Here is a 19,371-nt window from a genome sequence, read left to right as displayed (position 1 = left end):
ATGCAAACAATACAGTCTGGAGAAGTTAAATTGATATTTTCCTGTATTTATGGCCTTTGAACACAGAGAAGAAACTATGGGGCAGAGCAGGCCAGTTCTGCTACCCAAAATAAGCCCAAGGCTTATTCTCTAGGCAATCCTTGCTTAGTCTTTGGTGTCTGGTGTGACAGAATAGAGTCTATAGGAAGATGCATACATATGAAATTCCAACAATGGTACTGACCTCAGCCTAGGAATAAAGCAGGCCAGCTGTCTTTTAGTCACTGGTCTGTGACAACCAGTATATTCATTGGATGGTGAATTTTTGGTGTTAGCTATGCTGATCACTTAATATTTCAAAGCTGTAAAAATAATTTACATTCTTTTAGACTAAAGCAAATCTGACTTACTGATAAACAGTCTGTCTCATTTTCTGTATTTTAACCACATGCAAGCATTGTTCCTAGTGATTAAAGAGTATACAATGCAGTGCTTTGTATCAGGAATTGAACAGTTTCAGCATAACCATAAGAGTGAAAATTACCCATAACTATTTTCCATGAAAAAAACTTCCCATACTCTGAAGTAATTCAACTTTCAGAAATTCAGAGGAACTCAAACTTTGCCTCTGGGCCACAGTGTAACAAGTAACACTTACAAGTGTAGCCATGCCCAGAGTGTGCAAACTGTTTTGCAGTCATGCTTAATTTTTCTTTTAATTCTCTAGTATGGGGTCCATACTAAATTGAAGGACGGATAGAAGTGAAATACAGTGAAATGTAATTTCTCAGACTATTTCAGAACTTGAATTATATCTCCCTTACTACCTTTCTCGCTCTTAAGAAAACATCCTAGTTTAAGCATGGACAGACAGTATTCTAGATACAGATTTTCTATAGTATCAGAAAAGTGGAATGCAAAACATTCAAACAAGTTCTATTGACAACCGATGATTATCAATTTAGTGTGTAATTTAGCTAATCATTGCACTGGACCATGTGCTACTACTGATTTTTCACATTTCAACATTTTTTTTAGTTCAACCAGTAAGGTGCTTTGGATAAAACCATAACTTGTTTCCTATCTATCTATCTATCTACAATCTACTTCTTGGGACTTGAGTAAATATTCTGCTTTTTCTTGTCATTCTCTCAAGAAGAAAAGAGGAAGTTCTCTGAAAAATAGATACAAACATAACTGGCAGCATCCTAGGCTTATATAACTGGATATAACCCCATCAAAATCATTCTGATAGCTTGATTTAGCGGAGTGTGTGGCCTGCCATAATTTATGATAGAAACCAAAAAATATCTTAGAATTCCTCCCGACAATAAATCCTCTTTATCCTTTATTAATAACCAGCAATAGGGACACATTAGTAATTAGTAATCAGAGGCCACTATCTCTTGCAGCTTAGATTTTTAACACAATTTGGAGGACATTTCAAACAGGCTCATTTAAAATACCTCATCTACACTGGAAGCTTATTTGCCATCCAAGGAATTCTCACAATGCCTGCTAAGAAACATCCCAGTAGGGCATGTTGACTTCTAAAGTAGAGTAGCACTGGCAGAAAACTGAACATAAGTATTTCAGAAGTGGCATTATTTAGATTTGAATGACTTATTCAGTGTTATTAAAGCCAAATGCTTATAGCACCCTACAGCAGCAATACATTACCATACGTCCCAACTCTCATAGTTTTCTGAGCAAGATGATTGTGTTAAGTGTTCTTAGCTTCAGCTTATAGACTTTTCTAAAAAATCTATGTCCCTTGATTGCTAGTAAAATGCACTTTTTCTCTACATTATTTTCTTTCAATTTTTGTTGGTTTTTCCGTTTTTCAGTACAAAACATACCACAAAATATTGTGCTACCTCCACATCTTTGTTAAGGTTTATAAGATGGCATCATGAAAATAGCATAATGTAGCCTAGCTCAGTTGAGCTTTTATGTAGATTCACAACACGGAGTTGGGAATGAGCAGTGACTCAGAAGACACTTTTTGGACAAATCTGATTCTGTGACTCCTCCCAAAATGGGAGGGATATGTTAGATTTTTTCATACACTCAGTCCTCCAAAAGACAAATCCTGTAATACTTCAGACTTTCCAAGTAGGATTGGTTAAATGTGGTTATGGGTTATAAGATTCTGTAACTGGTACTTCCAGAATATTTGAAGACAGTCTAGCAAATAATATTCCATTTTATTCATTTCAAGATCAGATAAAGTAGCTACATTCATGCTATTAAATAAAACATACCAAAGCCAAATATCTGGCCTGAGGACAAGGAGAACGGCGTGTTCTGTACCTGTATCACTAAAGTTGCTTTTCAGAAAGAACTGTGTGACCTCACCCACACTCCTACTGAAAGTAGTCCAGAGCTTGTAACAGAGAGATCTGTCCATGCTTAAGTCTTTTTTCAGAGGCAGATAATTGATATTAACAATACTGTGTCAAGGAGTGTGCATGATAATAGCATGGACAAACAGAGGATAATGCTCAGGTCCAGATCCTACTCCTACTAAGTTAACTAATATGGTCTTATTCATTGGCCCCGATTTCTCCAAATTTAATTGTGTTCAATAATGCTCTTGTCAAAAATTACTGAAATTAAACACTCTGAAATATATATATATAGGTGTAGGCAATGGGTGGTGCCCAGCTGCAAGGCAGCATTTAGCAGAGTGACACAGCTGTTTAATGTAATCTTTATCAGGGCGGTGGGTTCCACATCTGTGCCACCTGCACATTTTTCTTGCTTAAGCTTAGTGTAAGATCACCTATGTATGCGGACAGCAGTTCCAACAGGTTGAGTCGAAAGGGAAGGGCTCACTTATGCAAAAAGAACCCGGTGCAGCAAATAAAAAAGGAAGTGATGCTCATGCATAGGGTGACACCTTCCTGTTGAAGGTGACTAACGCAAGACCTGCTCCTCCCTATATTCCCAATCCAGCACTACATAAAATAAACTAATGTTTGGGACCTTCTTTTTACAGAGTTACTTTTCACTCTGGTTAAAATAATTAATCAAGGAAATATATTGCCTGAGGGTACACCCTTACCACGAGGTATGTGTGACTCAGAACCAGATTATGAATGTCTCTGTGAATCCTAGCAGCATTCATGGCTGCAACACAGAGGAGAGAGAGAAGTAAGAAGTATGACTTTTTTTCCATGGGTAGGTTATTCTAACATTATAAATTCCCTCCGAAGATTCTGGTCCTCCTGCTCCTAGATAGACATCTTAAAATATAATATACTAATGATCTAATGTGAGATGGAAAGCTTCTTTCTTCATGGGCTTCCGTGGTCCTCTACCAGGCCTGGAATTAGGGCCTTCTTGTCTCAAATTCCTCCCTTCTGTGCCCACTGTAGTGGCTTATCTTATGGCAAGTTCTTTCTGTGGCCTTACAGTATTTGAGACCGGCAACTGTGCTCTTTGACTCTTTAACACACACTTAACTCTCTCAAAGAACAGGACAAGAAAGCAACAGCTTACCAATTGGAAGGGTCACTTAGCATATTACTAAACCCAAGTTCAAATCATTCCTCCTTTTGATAACAGCTTATTCTTAGCAGCAGACTACCTTAACCACTGGGTTACAATTTTTTGTGTGAGGGAACACAATTACCTGGGGTTTTCTACCGCCTGAAAATTTAAATATTCACTGGAGAAAGAATAATGCTACAGCCCTTTTACTATGGCATACAAATATTGACCTTATTACTGTCAAAATAAATATTTAGATACTATGTGTGGAATTCTAATTTTTCTTTTTGTGTTGTAATTTGTCAGCATTTTATCACTTGAATGTTTAAAATAGGTAGACATAAGAGGTTTTTTTTTAATATGATGTAGTAAAAGATGTTGTGCAGAGGCAGAACTCAAAAACACTTTCACTAGATTAAGTCACTGTAGAAGTGAGTACAGTATTTCACAAAGTCTGAAATATCGTAATGCACTAGAGATAATGTTATGTTTTATGGATTAACTTTTGCCAGCCAAGCCATTTCCTTTAGTTATTGTAGGCTCCTGTGCCTGGGGAAGACTTTTCAACTGGTTGAAGTAAGGTATGCAATCTTTTTTTAACCACACCTTTCTGAATACAGGAAGGAGTACTGTCAGAGCTTTTTCATATGCATTTTTTGAATGCTAAGAAAACCTTAGTCACAATGCAGACATATTTGCAGCCCATTGTTCTCTCAAAGGGTGGGGCAAAGTTCATAAACTAAAGGAGGAAGAAAAAATGCCATAAATAGTATGTAAGATATCTAAAACCTTTTACATCTTCTAGTTGCCACAGAAAATGTCTGAGCAGTGTCTTCTGTTCATAGCAGTTGCCAATACATTTCATGGAGGTATATAGTCTTCAATGCTACTGGGCCTGATTTTCCCACAATTTGAATAGGTCCTTACTCTGCAAATAAGAGAAATGTATTTCAGAAATCCCAGAGAGTCTGGTCCATAGCATGCTAAACTTCTGTATTTTGATCTTTCACCACTGCCATTACTGCCTTAGCTAAAGAACACAGTTACTCATTTTATCAGTTACTGATAAGATCAGTAATTTGAGGAAAATTGTGCTGAAAATCTGGCTAAGTCAAATGACATCTGTGTGGTACCAGCTGAATGGCTGTAACCGTTTAGTAACTTCTGTTATTGACAAATGGCTTATTCGTTAATTTGTTACCAGTATCTGAATTAACAAAGAACATTCACATAGGTGGCTAAAGAAATGAGAATCAGATTGTGACCAGCAGTAGTACCGGGAATGTGAGAATTATGATTAGACGTGCTTTTTTCATTAAAGAGTGACTTTGTAATATCTCAATCGAATCCCCACTGAGAGACCTCTGGGAAAGAACAAACAGTGCTGATCTCAGGAAAAGCCATCTCTTTAAAAGATGTTATAAGAGGCAAAGTTAAAAGGAGGAAAGTTTTTCCTGCTCCTTGTCTGAAATTTTCTTATAGCATTTAATTGATGATGGGCACTGTAAATACATAGGAGACAACCCCCACAGGCTGTTATTTTCTTATAGTGCAGATAAGGAGATGTATCTGCCCCACAGAATGATATCCATGTAAAGAAGTTCAGATTACATTTATCTGATAGATTGGTTCTCCTCTCCTTGCCCTGGTATTGTGTTCGGATTTTCTGCTAGGGCTAAGCAGCCTTCTCTTGTAATTATTTCTTTTATTGTTTAATTAGTTGACTGAGAACTTAATTGGAATTTGAAAACCTACATGGAAATTTCATACCAATCAAAACAACCCAACGAACCAATATCCCACCTATTTAATGAAATCTTTCTTTAACATACATTCAATACTGGTGTTATCAGCACGCTTAACTGCACTGCATGATAGTCAAATATTACAGATTATGATCCTGTTCTCTATCCACATCAAAGCTGAATATGGGCATGGAAGAAAGGAAAGGTATTTCCTGTTCCTGGAAGATGCTGGTTGTGGTATAGTTAGCAAAGAACAGCTTATTGTAGAAGAGTTGTTAGAAAATATGCTCTAAAATTAATAACTGTAAAAATAAGACAGACAAAATTGTGAATCAGAAAGAATGGAGTTGAAGTTAAAAATGTTCAGAGAAGAAAAAAAGATGATTGAAAATGCATAATTACTCCTCTCCACACAGAACAAGCTAGGACTGCCTTAGTCTGTAAGAAAGGAGGTGTAAGTGTAAAAACATCAGAAACAATACAAGAAAGGTGTATTTCAGTTCTCCCCCAGTGCAAGAGCTATTTGGTATCAACAATAAGAAAAAAGAGAAGAGAAGAGAAGAGAAGAGAAGAGAAGAGAAGAGAAGAGAAGAGAAGAGAAGAGAAGAGAAGAGAAGAGAAGAGAAGAGAAGAGAAGAGAAGGAAAAAAAAGAGGTGTTTCTTTCTATGTGTAGGATGTAAGCTGACCTTGCTGCAGGAAGATGTATTTCAAATAGTTTATGAAACGCAAGTTTATTTATATAGGTATCTGCCTGTACTTGTGCATGTGTGTGTGCATATGCATGTTTGTACTTATACAGGCATGTGTGTTTACCCATGCATCAAATAGCTCAATGAGACACAAGCTTGTGGAAGAGAAGAGCTGTGTGGGCTAAAGAAGAGCCTGACAAGCAAATTGGTAGAGACTCTAAGGACACTTAGGGAAAGCAACTTAAATGCTCTCCTTGTTCTTCCACTCCTTCCTGAACTCCTAAATTTTGCTTTTGGCAACTGTTGGATACAGAATTCAGGGCTGACCAAGGAGTGCCACCGTCATGTTACACCCCTATGGTCAAAATTTGTATAAGGCATATAACTAAAATTGCATTAAAATTCTTTCCTAATTCGTTGATGAAAATGCAAACAATTAGCAATACAATCAAAGTGATACCATTTCCCTGTGGAATGTTGATTTGTCAGCTATTAAAATAAGCCTTAGAGAAGGAGTTGTCATTCAGCCCTTCAACTGAGAGTCATACAGCATTGTCACTTTTCTTTCTTCAGATTTTCTTCTCTATTTCCATGACAAATGTGGAGAGTATGCATATATGTAAACATGGAGAGAATTTTACTTTGTCAGTACCTGTTTAAGACCCTTTCCTTACTAATAAATACCATTGCAATCCAGTAAAATTTTTCACCTGTTCAAATAACAGAAAAAATAGCAAAGCAGATTTATGATATGTGTTGAAATGTAGTTCATCTGCAGGATGATCTCCACATTCCCCTTCCAGCTTCCCTGGAAAAGAATTCAGCTGGCTTGTTCTCCCTTATCCAGAATTAGGTGGTTTAGTAGCATTTCCAAGCATCTTCCAAGGAATAAATTTCAGGTGCAGATTTCAATCACAAGCTATGGACAGGAGAATACATTTCCTAAATTAATATATCTGCAAACAGGGCCTTTTGAGCTGGGAAGCTGAAGAAATAACTGAGCTTTCTTCTTGCCTTTTCAAAATATTTTTCCTTTGATATAAGCTGGCCAATAGAGTGCTATCGAAGTCAGTACATTTTAAATATCAACTTCTCCTTCCCTTTAATTTGGGGTAAATTGTATTTTTCTAAAAATTGTTTTCCAAATTGTGAGTACTTTGGAAAGAATGTTGGCAGAAAAAAACTTTTATGTGAGTTTTAATGTTCACTGCACGAAGAAGAACTGAAGTTTTTTTCATTTGTTTTTGTTGCTGTTGTTAAATGAAATGAAAACAAGGCTGGACTTTGAAATTGGATGATTTTTAAATAATTTGGGTGATATTACAAGGGAAAGAATCAGAACAGAATTCTTATAATTATCTGGATGTAATCACAGAGGCTCTGATAAGTTCCTCAGGCTCCAGATCCTGCCAGGGTGCAGTAAGAGCATAATGTGAAGAACCCAGTAATTTCAGGTGTAGGCTTCTCTGGATCTCCATGCAGGCTATTAGCCTGAGAGAGTTAAATGCCAATTAATGTGTAAGTAAATAATTTGCATTCTACTCAATGAAGGAGACGCCAGACCAGTGACATCTATTTTCAAACACTTGTTTCCTCAGAGCTGGGTGAGACTTTCCATCACAGGCCCCTATTTAGCAAAAAACAAGTTAGGTTACATCAAAAGCTAGGCTCCTATCTCTAAATTTATCACTCAAGACACCCCTAATGTAATCTCAGCTTACATATACACAGACATAAGTACAGATTAAAGTAGGTCTGAGGATTGGCCTGTGGAAATTAGTATTTCTCTCCACTGTTTTGAAAGGAGGCCTAAAAATGACAAATCAGATTTAGGCATCTACACTGTAGACACCTATACATGTGGATGAATTCAAGGTCATGGCAGGATTTCAAATATTTTTTTTCCTCTTGCAGAAAGCAAAGCTTCTTGTCAAAATATAAGGAAAAGGAAACAAGGATGAAGGGGTATTTTTTTTCTCTCTCTCATGACAAAATTCAAGCTGCAAAGCTTATTCTGCAGCCTCAACAGTACTGCATCTATAAAAACATACTCCCCTACTGCACTGTGGCCCCTTACACAAAAAGTATGTGTAGAAAACTATAATCTGGCCATATAGGAGTCTGACACACAAAGAAATTGTAAATGAGAGAAGAGAGAAAAGAGAGAAGAGGGAAAAACAAACAAAAAATTGTGCCTTCCTGACAGTTTTGTCCCTTTCATTCATGGATACTAAGGAAAAAATACTTTTGTTTTCAGAAAGAATGCAATATTTTTCTGTATTTGATTCCTCTAGCTATAGCAACAGTAAGACTTGAATTTTGGAGTTTAACGGCTTTACTTATAGGTGTCTATATTCACTGTGTTCAGATCCCTGATCTTCATAAAACAGTATAAATGAGTTTTGGCATCTTCTATGAATTTGTGAATAGAACCTCATAACATTGTACATAACCACAATCTTTGAATTCTAAATATTTTCTTGTTTTTCTTAATATAATTTTGAAATAAGCAATTCTGCTCCAGAATATTTGAGACTCATAAACTTAAAGTGCTGAATGCATTTTAGGTTGAAGCAGAAAGCTCCAAGCTAGTGAGCTTTGCTGTCACTTAATTATATAGCCAAGCTGGGTGTGTGAAAATATCCAGTGCGCACTGGAGAATAAATTGCTGGGTTTGGTTTTTCTTGATTTACGAGTTGCTATAAGTGGTGCATGTTCCCAGGGAGTGGTGAAAAGTAGAGGTGTGTTAAACAGGTTTAAGAACATTTTAAAGAAACACTGTCAGGTTTGAGACATAGTAGATTTGGTGTACATCCTCCCTCCTTCCAAATAAGATTTTCTGTTTCTGTGGTTACAAACAGCTGAGCTGCACATTGACTCTCTGTTTAAGCAATACCACAAAATCCAGTGTAGCAGTTACGTGTCACACTGTTGCTCTCCTGTTTTTCTTTTATTTTTGCCACCAGTGGGGAAACGAAACTGCCAGAATTGCTGTTCTTTGCACTCCTTGGAGACCTCAATACACATTCAGTTCAGCCAGTAAAATCTTGTGGTTTTCTGCAAAAAAAATAGCTGTGGTGAGGACACGAAACTTCTGAACCAAACAATTTCTCTGCTCAGAGTTGCACAATAGATATTTGATAGCGTTGCTGGGGCCATGACTTCAAGGTCTGAAACTCCCCAGTATAAAGTCTGGGCTGCAAGTCCCCAGGAACCTTGGAAAAGTCACGTGTTTTTAAACCTAAATATTTTTTTGTTTCTCAGAAGTTTTGCATGGAGAATGGATGTAATTTTAAATCTTTTATACACATAGCACTGATTTTGAGCCTTGGAGACCTAGAGGGCATTTCCTTCTTCTGGATATCCTACTGGAACTAAGGATAACTCCAATTGAAGATGAGAATAAACTTTCTCAAACAGATTTCACAAGACATATCTGGAATATCCATTCTGATAGCTTGTTTAGTATAGAAGAATAGAATCAGCTGAGCAAAGTGTACACACAAAATTCTGCATATACAAATAACTATTTGCCCTCATTGCAAAAAACACTGGAGTCTTTGTTTGGAAGTATTAAATGTTACTCTCTAGGTGACATTTTGAAATCACTTTTTCTCCCCAAAGCTGGTAAATCCTAATTTTATTTATCTCTCCCGTGGCATTATGCTATAGTACTTAGAGTGCTATTCAAAATTTTATAAAATAAAAACATTCAATGCCAAAGCTCCCGTAGAATCATAGAATATCCAGAGCTGGAAGGGACCCACAGGATCATTGAGTCCAACTCCTGGTCCTGTATGGGACACCCTCAAGAGCTACACCCCGTGCCTGAGATCATTGTCCAAATATTTCTTGAACTCTGGTAGGCTTTATCTTATGACCTCTTCCCAGGAAGCCTGTTCAGTATTTCATTATTTGAGTAAATATATCTTTTAAATTCTCTCTTCCAAAGGTAATAAGGGAGCACCATGGCATGCACACAAATCACTGTTTGCCAGAACAACACTTAGTCCATGAAAAGGGCAGAGTGGAGTTGTGACTTGCAAGTCCCACTCTTTGGAAGACACAGAGCAAAGGGAGACTGAAATTTGGAAGCAGGTATCAAAGTAACTAAAGAGGATTTGAAATAAGAATGAAGGAAAAATATGTCAAAGAGAAAAATTGAAGTAAGCAAGAAAGGATCTCAAAGATCAAGGATCAGTCTGATTTCATATACTGACAATGCAAATTCTGCATGGCAGCGTTCATGAAGGGCTTCAAGAACAATGTCCTTGTAAATATATCCTACTGGTAATGTATCCTACTGGTTTTTAGCAACGATGGAGATGTTTGTGTAAAGAGTAAGAACTTCTTTGCCCAGAAATTGTACACTTTAGAAAAACTGCAATCGGATGAAGAGAGACAGGATGAGCAGTGATGTTGCATGAGAACTATGTCATGTACAATGTATGGCATGTCAGCTATTCCATCTACATGGCTTGTGTTTGGAACAGATTAATATCTGAATTATGCTGCAGAAGGAGCAAATATAGGCAAACACAGAGGATGAGAAAAGAGGGTTGGTGAATTGCAAACAAGGGAATCAAGTGATTTGAAAACAATGAAAACAAGCAATACTCAGGAGCTCAGGCATGAGGGCAAGGGCAGTTATAGCCTCTCAATAAAACTTTTTCTCAAGATTTTGCAGGGTCAGCCTCCTAAAAAGCCAAAGGTATCACTGCAGGGACTCCATGTTCGGGAAACACCACAGAACTGTCATGAATCTCTGATATGAATCTCATGAATCAGTATCTCTATCATTTATCTAACTGTACAGTGCAGTGATCCAGTAAATGGGTGTTGACTATAGGTTTTACAATGAAGAGCAAGGGTGAGGTTTCTTTATCAGTTTAAACTGATCTAGTACCACATTCTCACCAAAAGTAACAGTTGTTCCTTACCTGGCCTGCCTTTGGCCACGCTCTTCAGCCAGTTCCTTAGATTGCCTTGGTCAGATCACCAAACATCAAGATTTAATTCACTTCAAGCCTCATAATCAAAAGAACTAAAGCAAAGCATGTGGAAAAAAAAATATTCCGGGTAGGCCAAGTCCATTCCATTGCCTGAGTGTGATTGGGTTGTTTGCATCAGTCAGGAAAACAGGTCTTTGAAGTTAGCACTTCAATTTAGTAACTATTGGAACAAAAAACACCTCAAAACCAATATTTTAACCTCTCTCTAAATTCAGTCATATTTTTATTAGTGATTGTTAGTAGTAGTTTGCCTGCCTTAACAGCTACGATGTTCTTAATACAAGAGGTCTCCCACAGGATTTCAATTTCCAGCACTTAGAAGGAACCATCTATGGCCTTTCTGAGAGTGTCCAATGTTTCTTGAAGTACTGCATTAGCTTTTCTCTCATCTACAAATCACAGTTTGTTCAGATCTCTACATATGGGAGAGGTTGATAGAAATATAATTTGTTATATGTGGGTAATTTGCCAAGTTTTACCAATTCATGTCCTTTTCTATATGGAGTAACTTTGTCTGATATCAACACTTTTTTTCATATTAATGGTCTTTGATATCTTTCAGGCACTGCTGGGGAGGGTAAAATTTGAGGATGGGATTTCAATGACAGGAACTATTACCACTTACATTTAAAAGAAGCCATCTGACCTCCAAAGTAGCCAAATGTGCTCCAGTACTTTAATCATCACTGCACTGGACTCACTCCAGTAAACCATATCATTTTTGTACTGGGTAATCCAGAACCGGACATAGTACTCCAGATGAGGCCTCACTGATGTTGAAGAGAAAAAGGATCCTCTTCCTCATCCTGCTGGCAATGCTCTTACTAATGTAGTCCAGGAAGCTTCTGCCCCTTTTTCTGTGAAGTGTGTGTCGGTAGCTCATGGTCATCTGGTTTTCCATTTCCTGAAAACTTTTACTCCAAGGACCTTTTGAGCAAAGCAACTTTCCAGCCAGTGCATCCCCAGCATGTACTGGTGCTTGGGGTTATTCCTCCACAGATATAAGGGTTTGCCTTTACCATTATTGAAGTTGAGATTCCTCCCTGCCCTGTTCCCAGCTTGTCGCAGTCCCTCTGAAAGGCGGCACAAGCACTGGCACACAAGCCAGTCTGCCCAGTTTGTATCATCTGTGAACCTGCTGAAGTGCACTGTGCTCCTTTGTCCTGATCAGTCATAAATATGGAGAACAGTATCAGCCCCAGTACTAAGCCCTGGCATACAGCTCTAATGGCTTTACCAGATTAGATTCAACCATCTAAAGCACAGACCGTCCTGCTCCTTGTGATGAAAGGCAATTTCCCTTCACCCTGAGCAGCATATACACCATATAAATTGCTACTACCCCAGAGGGAAGACCAAGCCAGAATTAGTAACTTTGAAAAGAAGCCCATGCTTTCTCTCTTTAATTATATACATCTTCTTTTCATGTTACAGCATTAACCTGCTTCCTTCCTCATTTTCTCCCATTCTTGCCACATCCCATCTCTGACAACCAAGTAGAAAAAAATGAAGGGCTTCCTTGAACCCTTCATTTAATAACAAACAAGAAGGAAGGAGGTAATCACCCATACATTGGCAACTCTATAATTATAAAGTCAATGAAATGTAAACTATCTTCACTACTGCCTTCTAAATAATTTTTTATAATTACGAAAATACACTGATATATTTTCATTCTTCTGCTGTGGCAGAGATTAGTATTAAAAAGTTTTCAAAAAGAAAGAATATTAGAAGCCCAAAATCCAAAATTCAAACACAGGAAGATGTTTAAATGTAAGCATAAATTTGTATTAGAAGCAAAGGAGATGAACATAATAAATAGGCATGTTTTATTGCAGTATTTCCACTGAGGTATTTAATCACTTGCAGTTTTGTGTAAATACTAGGGAAGTTGCTCCGTGATGAACATCCAAACTAATCTAAGTATAGATGTACTGTATCTCATTAGCAGTACTGCTATGGAAGGTAAAATACACAAGTGCTTTGATTTATCAACAAGGTACAGAATATGCATTCAGGTAAATATAAACACAGTAGAAGCAGACTTCATAGATAGTATGCAGATTAGTGAAACTTTAAGCACTACTTTATGCGTTTTAATTCCACAGTAATTTTAATGTATGTATAATATAAATATTCGTTTACTGAGCGTAAATATGGTCATGTACAAAATTAGAGTTCCACATGACAAGCTTTCTCTATAGTTGTCCTGAAAAGTGTGCCACCATATAACTGGGAGTAGTCTCAGTTCTGGTCCCTGGGCTGTTCATGCAGAGTCTCTGATCCCAAGGTGGTCACATGTCCCTTGTATTACTTTCTCATCAATTAGTTAATGGAGTGGTCCTTAGTCAGTATCTTGAGGAAACAGTGGTGAACACCTACCTGTCTCCAGTTCCACATGGGTAGAGTTCAGAACAAGGCACCTGCAAGCCAGATATAAGACATACTCTGCCCTCAGTAATTCTGCACTGACCACTCCTAGGTGACTGCACAAAGGGAAAGGGAGTTTCAGGTGGCTCCATAATCAGGGATCTCTGGCTTCATGCATTATTTAAGGCAGACAGGCTGACTCAGCTTTGAATGTAAGTGGCAGACACGTCACTGGTGTGGTGAGGTCACAGATCCTCTGGTTATGTCTGACCTCCCTCTAACTTCTTTAATTTTATTGTTGGGACCTTTGAAAGTTCTACCCATAAATTCAGGGAGAAAGTTGAGATTAAGACCAAGAAAAGTGCAAATTCTGAAATCGTCACAAAGCAGCACCAAACACAAGGGATTAGGTTACTCCCTACAGACACAAGGAAATATCTGCTCACCTCTCTCAGTGGATAGTGATTTTCACTATCATGCCAAGGCATGTTCAGGTGTGAATTATTACAGGTCTTGGACAGGGATCTGCCCCAGCTATTGCTGCCCCTGCCTCCCAGCTCCATGCAGTGCCTTCAAGTCACAGCTGCCATTCCATTTTGTTATGCTGAAGCTTCAAAGAAGGATCAGACTTGAGAGCTTCTGCCATAGTTCAGAATCACTCAGTGCAATAGACATAAAAATCTGTGAAGGGTTTATTCATTATTTCTGGCACCACAAGATGAATTTTCAGGAGGCTGCTCAAGCTGTATGGACAGATTTATTACTTTAATATTAGAGGAAGAGCAGTGCCCTTAATTCTGAGTGCAGGCCCTTGCACCTTCCTCTGAAGCATCTCCCTCTGGGCTCTGTCAGAAACAAATTACTGTCCTGGATCCTCTAATCTAGTCTAATGGTCTAATCTGGTCTAATCTAGTGTGTACATGCCTCTCTAAAGGAAAACATTACAAGCAGAAGTGTGCTTCTTCCTACCCGCCTTTGCAATAGAAAAGAGTGATTCAAACTATGATATTGCCATTGAAATATTACAAATATTGAAGTAGGGTTACCCCTCATTTTTAAGTGTGGTAATTTATTTAAATGATTTAATTTTTGACACTCTCAAAAAAACCCCAAAAACAAAAAACAAACCATATTTTCATCCAAATACTCATTAGTGCAAAGATCACAGGACAGGACTATATAGACAACTCTGAAGAGAAGACAGTGCTAATTTAATTTAATCAAAATCTATTAAGTATTTACATAAATACAATCCTCCAAGGAAATAAGCTTTTATTTTGCCAAGAGCAGTTCCTTGAAGGATGATAGGGCAAGAAATACTAAAGGTATTATTACAAAAGGTTATTTAGAAGTATTAATTTTAATTATATTGGATAATACTGAGGCTTCCCATTCTTTCAAAAATGAATTCATTCTGCTTGCACCAGTTTATAGTTGCTTTCAGACACAGCAGTACTTTTTCTCCTGTAACAAAGTTGTATGTTCCATCCCCTTGGAAAGACACAATCTGTCTGAAATAATACAAAGACTCAGATAGTCTTCACCTGACTGGGCAACTGTAGAGAATAAAACAGCCCCTCACCTTACTATGATCCAAGACAAGAACAGTTGCTTCCAGATGAGTCTTGCAAACCCCACATACAGACCCTGCCCTCTTCAAGGGCTGCCTTCTGTACTGCAGGGTTACATCCACAGCAATCCTTTCCCTAGTTTATATTTCCTGCCAGATCATTTAAGGACTCAATTCGAAGCAAATCTATGCTTTAATGAAGGAAACTTTCTTTCAGGAATGGGGAGCTCAGGTAGCAACTGTCTAATACAATAGTACTGTTCACTTACACCTCCCCATGCATTCCCCATTAAAAGCACTATTTAATTAATATTATTTCACAAATAAAGAGAATTTGACTGTAAATAAATTTTTATTTTACTATTCAAACAAGAAGGTTGCATAACAGAAATGGGTGTAAACTTGAACCATTCTGTAGCTCAGAGTTCATTGCAATGTTCACAGTGGTAAAAAGATACAGTATTTTAACAAGGAGGTTCTGCTAGACAAATGCTGACCTATACAGTCTTATGCACTTAGTCTTTTGAAAGGTTAAACAAGTTGTTCTGTAAAATGAAATTTAAATATAAAACTGAAATGGTAAAAACTCAGCCCACCTGTTGCCTCTACCCAGGAAAATGTAAATTCTGTAGGCAGGTCATTGTATTCAGAGTTCCCTACTGCCATACATATATGCCTCTGTAGAGGTATCTTCGTGGCTTGAAGCAAATAGCTTGGTGTCTGCCTCACATCTAAACTAGGAGAGGAGTATCCAGAGGACCTGAAAGGAGTTTGGTGCAATACAGGTGTTTAGGATGGCCTGCAGCAGTCAATGCTGGGCACTTAATAAACCAGAGGAGATGCAGAACTTTATTATAAAGCAAATGTTATCATAGCTGGTGCAGTACAAAGGGGCCTCTCTTGTTTTATTCAAAGTTTATGAGATGCTGTTTCATTTCTGATTAGTACCCTGCTTTTATCGAGGAAAAGGTGGCCATAGCTGTGCTGCCTCCTACCTGTTACCAGAGGTTACTATGCTCTCCTAAACCAAGGACATTGCAGTTTCTTAGTCCGGGCATTAATTCATTCACATTTTGCACACGCTCAAAGAGAAAGCACAAGGGAAAAGCAGGAGCTTAAGCCGTTTTCCTAAAAAAAATGTTCAAACTACAAATTGTGGAACAGGAGGTTCCATCTTCCCACATATCAGACACCAGGAGAAATAACCATCCTGTGTTTTTCAGATGGTGCCTGTGGTACAGCTAAGAGTTATTTAGCTATTTTGCTTTTTATAAGCATATATACCATAAAAATTTTGTCTTAGAACCTGAAAGTAATTTAAAACATAATTTGTCCTGTCTGCGTATGCTTGTATCTGTCCATAAGCCTCCTGCTACATTTGACAAGGTAAATCCACAAGTTGTGTCTTTAGCTCTTTACAACCTGCTGAAAAAAATACAGATTCCATGGTCCATCACAAAATCTCTCCTTTTTTTCATCCTGCAACACCACTAAGTTTTCAAATCCTCCAGTGTGCTAATGAAAAGTTATGATTGTTATAAAATGTGAAAGGTACTGTATAAATTGAACTCTATGAGAGTCCAGATGAGTCCAGCTGAGAGCTTCCAGGTGTCTTAGCTATCCCTTTGTAGACTGCATCCAGAGCACACACTTGTGCCTATGAGAGTAATTAATGTCTCTTAATTGCTGTGATGTGGTCCTTTTTATTCACATGCATTCGTCTTCAGTTAAGAAGAGAGCTACCACAAAAAAAAAATGCATTCACAAGAGGGATTCTAGGAGTTAAACCAAATAACTGACATTCCTCTTCCTGCACAGATCATGCAGTGAACACCATATAGACATTTGACAGACTTTATTCTGGGAACTCGTGCTTTTTTATAAAAGTGATATTTAACCTTACACTTGCTTATTTGCACTGCAGATTCCCTGAAAACAGAGAGCAACACTGAACTGCCGTCCTGAATTCTAGAACATACTTACATTTTGGTGCAATGTGCACTTTGAGCAGTAGGTGGAAACAGAGCAATGAAAATAAGACCCGTTACCAAGCCTTCAGCTCAACAAATGGAAGAGCTTTTCTCAACAAGCTTGACAGATCTCAGAAGGGAGGAACGGCAGCTAAAATCCACTTCATTTTGTTGGAGGGCTTCTATCATTCTCTCTTCTTTCACATAAGAATAAGAGAAAATATTATCCTTAGTCTTCTTAAAATTTAAGTTTTCTTTCTTTAAATTTTGGGATACCTTTATTCAGAGTGCTCAGATAAATTTCTGTTGGCTATTCTTCAAATATTTTCATGGAAATTAGACATACAGCAATCTTTCCTCTATTGCTATTGCAGTTTTGCAAAATTTTATGTTGCTGTTTTTGTCTGCTGCCATTTCCTTGTTATAGATTCTAAGCAAATAAAGTAGTGAAAATAGAAATGTAATGCTCTCCTTTCACTTGCTTATGCAACAAGAAAATTAGAGCTAGAAAAGTTACCCTAATTCTGCTCCTTTTATCAGACAGTTCTAGGAGACTCTTTATCATAATGTTTTTGGGTGTTTTTTTCATCTCAGGAAAGAGAACTGGAACAATATTTAGCTTTGGATGGTAGCCATATTTTATATATTATGTTGCTTGTGGAAAATTTGGCTCCAGAAAAGTCCATATGCAACTGCAGCAAAAGCCTACAGAAATGAGGAGGAATGATGTGGCATTATACTGGAAACCACAAAGCAGAAGTGGGACACACAACAGCAGTTCTGGTCCAAGCATTCATGGTCAGGATGGGATGTCCAGGCCTTCTTATATTACTTCCAAGATAAACGGTTTAAGACCATCCATTTGAAAGGACATAGTCATGATTTATGCAGCCTCAAAAGAGCTTGATCTAGTCATCCCTCACCCTTTCAGTACTGCCTGCAGAGCTTGAAAGGTCTGGGTTAAGGAGCTGGTACAATAGTAAGGGATGTCTAGTTTTATTTTGAGTTCATGATATGCTGTTTAATTTGCGACTGCTACCCTATTCCATTCTTGCAAGTCCTTCTATTTCTTTTTTCTTTAGCTAAAACATTGGTGATTATCAATAAATTGCACAATTTCATTATGCATGTTTGCCCAAGTTGTGCATCTATACCCCCCTTTTAACCAAGAAGAGGCCAGACAAATCATATCTCAAGCCAATTTTACAAATTGAAGCAGATTTCAACTGCCTGAGGTGACTTAGTCAAACGGCTCAGATGCCAGAGCAAGTATTCATACTGATGGAATGCAAGTCAAAATGTGAACTGAACTTAAAACCTGTTGAAGCTTGGGGGTAACTAAGACTACTGTTCCAGTTCCAAGAAAATATAATCTTCTATCTTCTGGGTAAATATATTCAATAAATTAGATTAAATTATTTCAAACACATTTTCTAAACTCTGTAGTATCAAATGCTAAGCTAAACTCAAAGACCTGATGTCAGATAGGTGCATAAAACTACTTTCCTGAAGGAAGTTTGTGCATGATCTGTTCATTGAAGGTTAGATAGGTCAAGATATAAATGCAATTAAAAAGTAAAACCTTTGATTGTGGAAAGGTTTTGGGGAATTCAGTGCCAGTTGCCATTAAATTAAACCTGCCAGTGGGATACTGTATATTTCCTCAAAGATTTTTGAAAATAGTTAAAAAAATAAATCAATTCCATAGGACAAATAGTATCTAGCTTAGTCCTTTGTCCCTCATGAATTGGTCATCCTAATCTTTGTAATTATGGTCACCTTTAGAGAAGACACATGTTAAATAGCATGAAAATCTCCTTGCAACATAATAAAAGAGTGTCACGCATCCTTCACTTACAAATGAAAGGTGATGAATTCCTAAATGAAGAACAGGAATTGTTAAACACATCTTTAAGTGGTTCTTGTGTACTTTCTCTAACATCTCTGCTTGAAGTAGTGTCAGAAGATATTGGCATGCATTCAATTTATCCTATTATTCCAAATCAGCTAAATATTTAGAGAACAGATTTTGTACTTTTAGTATTCTAGCCATATGACTGAGCAGTTTCATGACGGCACCACCCTAAAGAATTCACATACTGGTTCTGAAATAAGAACAAAAAAAGGGTTTTCAGGATAGTCAGAGCCCATATTCCACATGGCAGGAGTACAGGGGAAATTCTACTTGTAAATTAAACAGAGATTATATGGAAAACACTGCAAGCACAGATGTTCTTTTTTTATTTCAAATCAGTTCCCATTTTAAGTTCCTCAGGTGAGATTATTGCTGCAACACGGACTTACCAATTTTGGCACTGAAGAGTGTAGCTCAGGAGAGCTTTCCAGATGCAAAAATTTCCACTGCTCACAAAGCGTTTGAGGACTTGACCACTGAATAGAGGATGCTTGATGTGCCTCCAGTTGCTACTTCCAACAGCTAAAATCCCTTTTCCACCAAGATTCGAGTTTCAGGCTAAAGCAGACTGGAAGTTTACCTCTGCTGTTATCTACTTTTGCTGGCTGGCAGTTGCTGTTGGTGA

General features: G+C 37.6%; 1 protein-coding gene and 1 long non-coding RNA gene across 4 annotated transcripts in view; one reads left to right on the top strand and one right to left on the bottom strand.

Annotated features, from left to right (window-relative positions):
- SCEL (sciellin) overlaps positions 1 to 19,254 on the bottom strand; it is a 67,230-nt gene extending 47,976 nt beyond the window's left edge. For both annotated transcript variants that reach the window (XM_088159795.1, XM_088159798.1), the window contains exon 1: positions 19,136 to 19,254. The gene's annotated coding sequence lies outside the window, so the exon portion shown is untranslated. The remainder of the gene's footprint in view (positions 1 to 19,135) is intronic.
- The window catches only part of LOC148224842 (uncharacterized), a 50,441-nt gene that overhangs the window by 19,635 nt on the left and 11,435 nt on the right, over positions 1 to 19,371 (top strand). The gene's annotated exons all lie outside the window — the stretch shown is intronic.

This window comes from Sturnus vulgaris, chromosome 2 (genome assembly GCF_052056855.1).
Source record: "Sturnus vulgaris isolate bStuVul1 chromosome 2, bStuVul1.hap1, whole genome shotgun sequence".
Lineage (NCBI taxonomy): Eukaryota > Metazoa > Chordata > Aves > Passeriformes > Sturnidae > Sturnus > Sturnus vulgaris.
The sequence above is the reverse complement of the archived record's forward strand: the minus strand, read 5'-3'. Positions and strand labels throughout refer to the sequence as shown.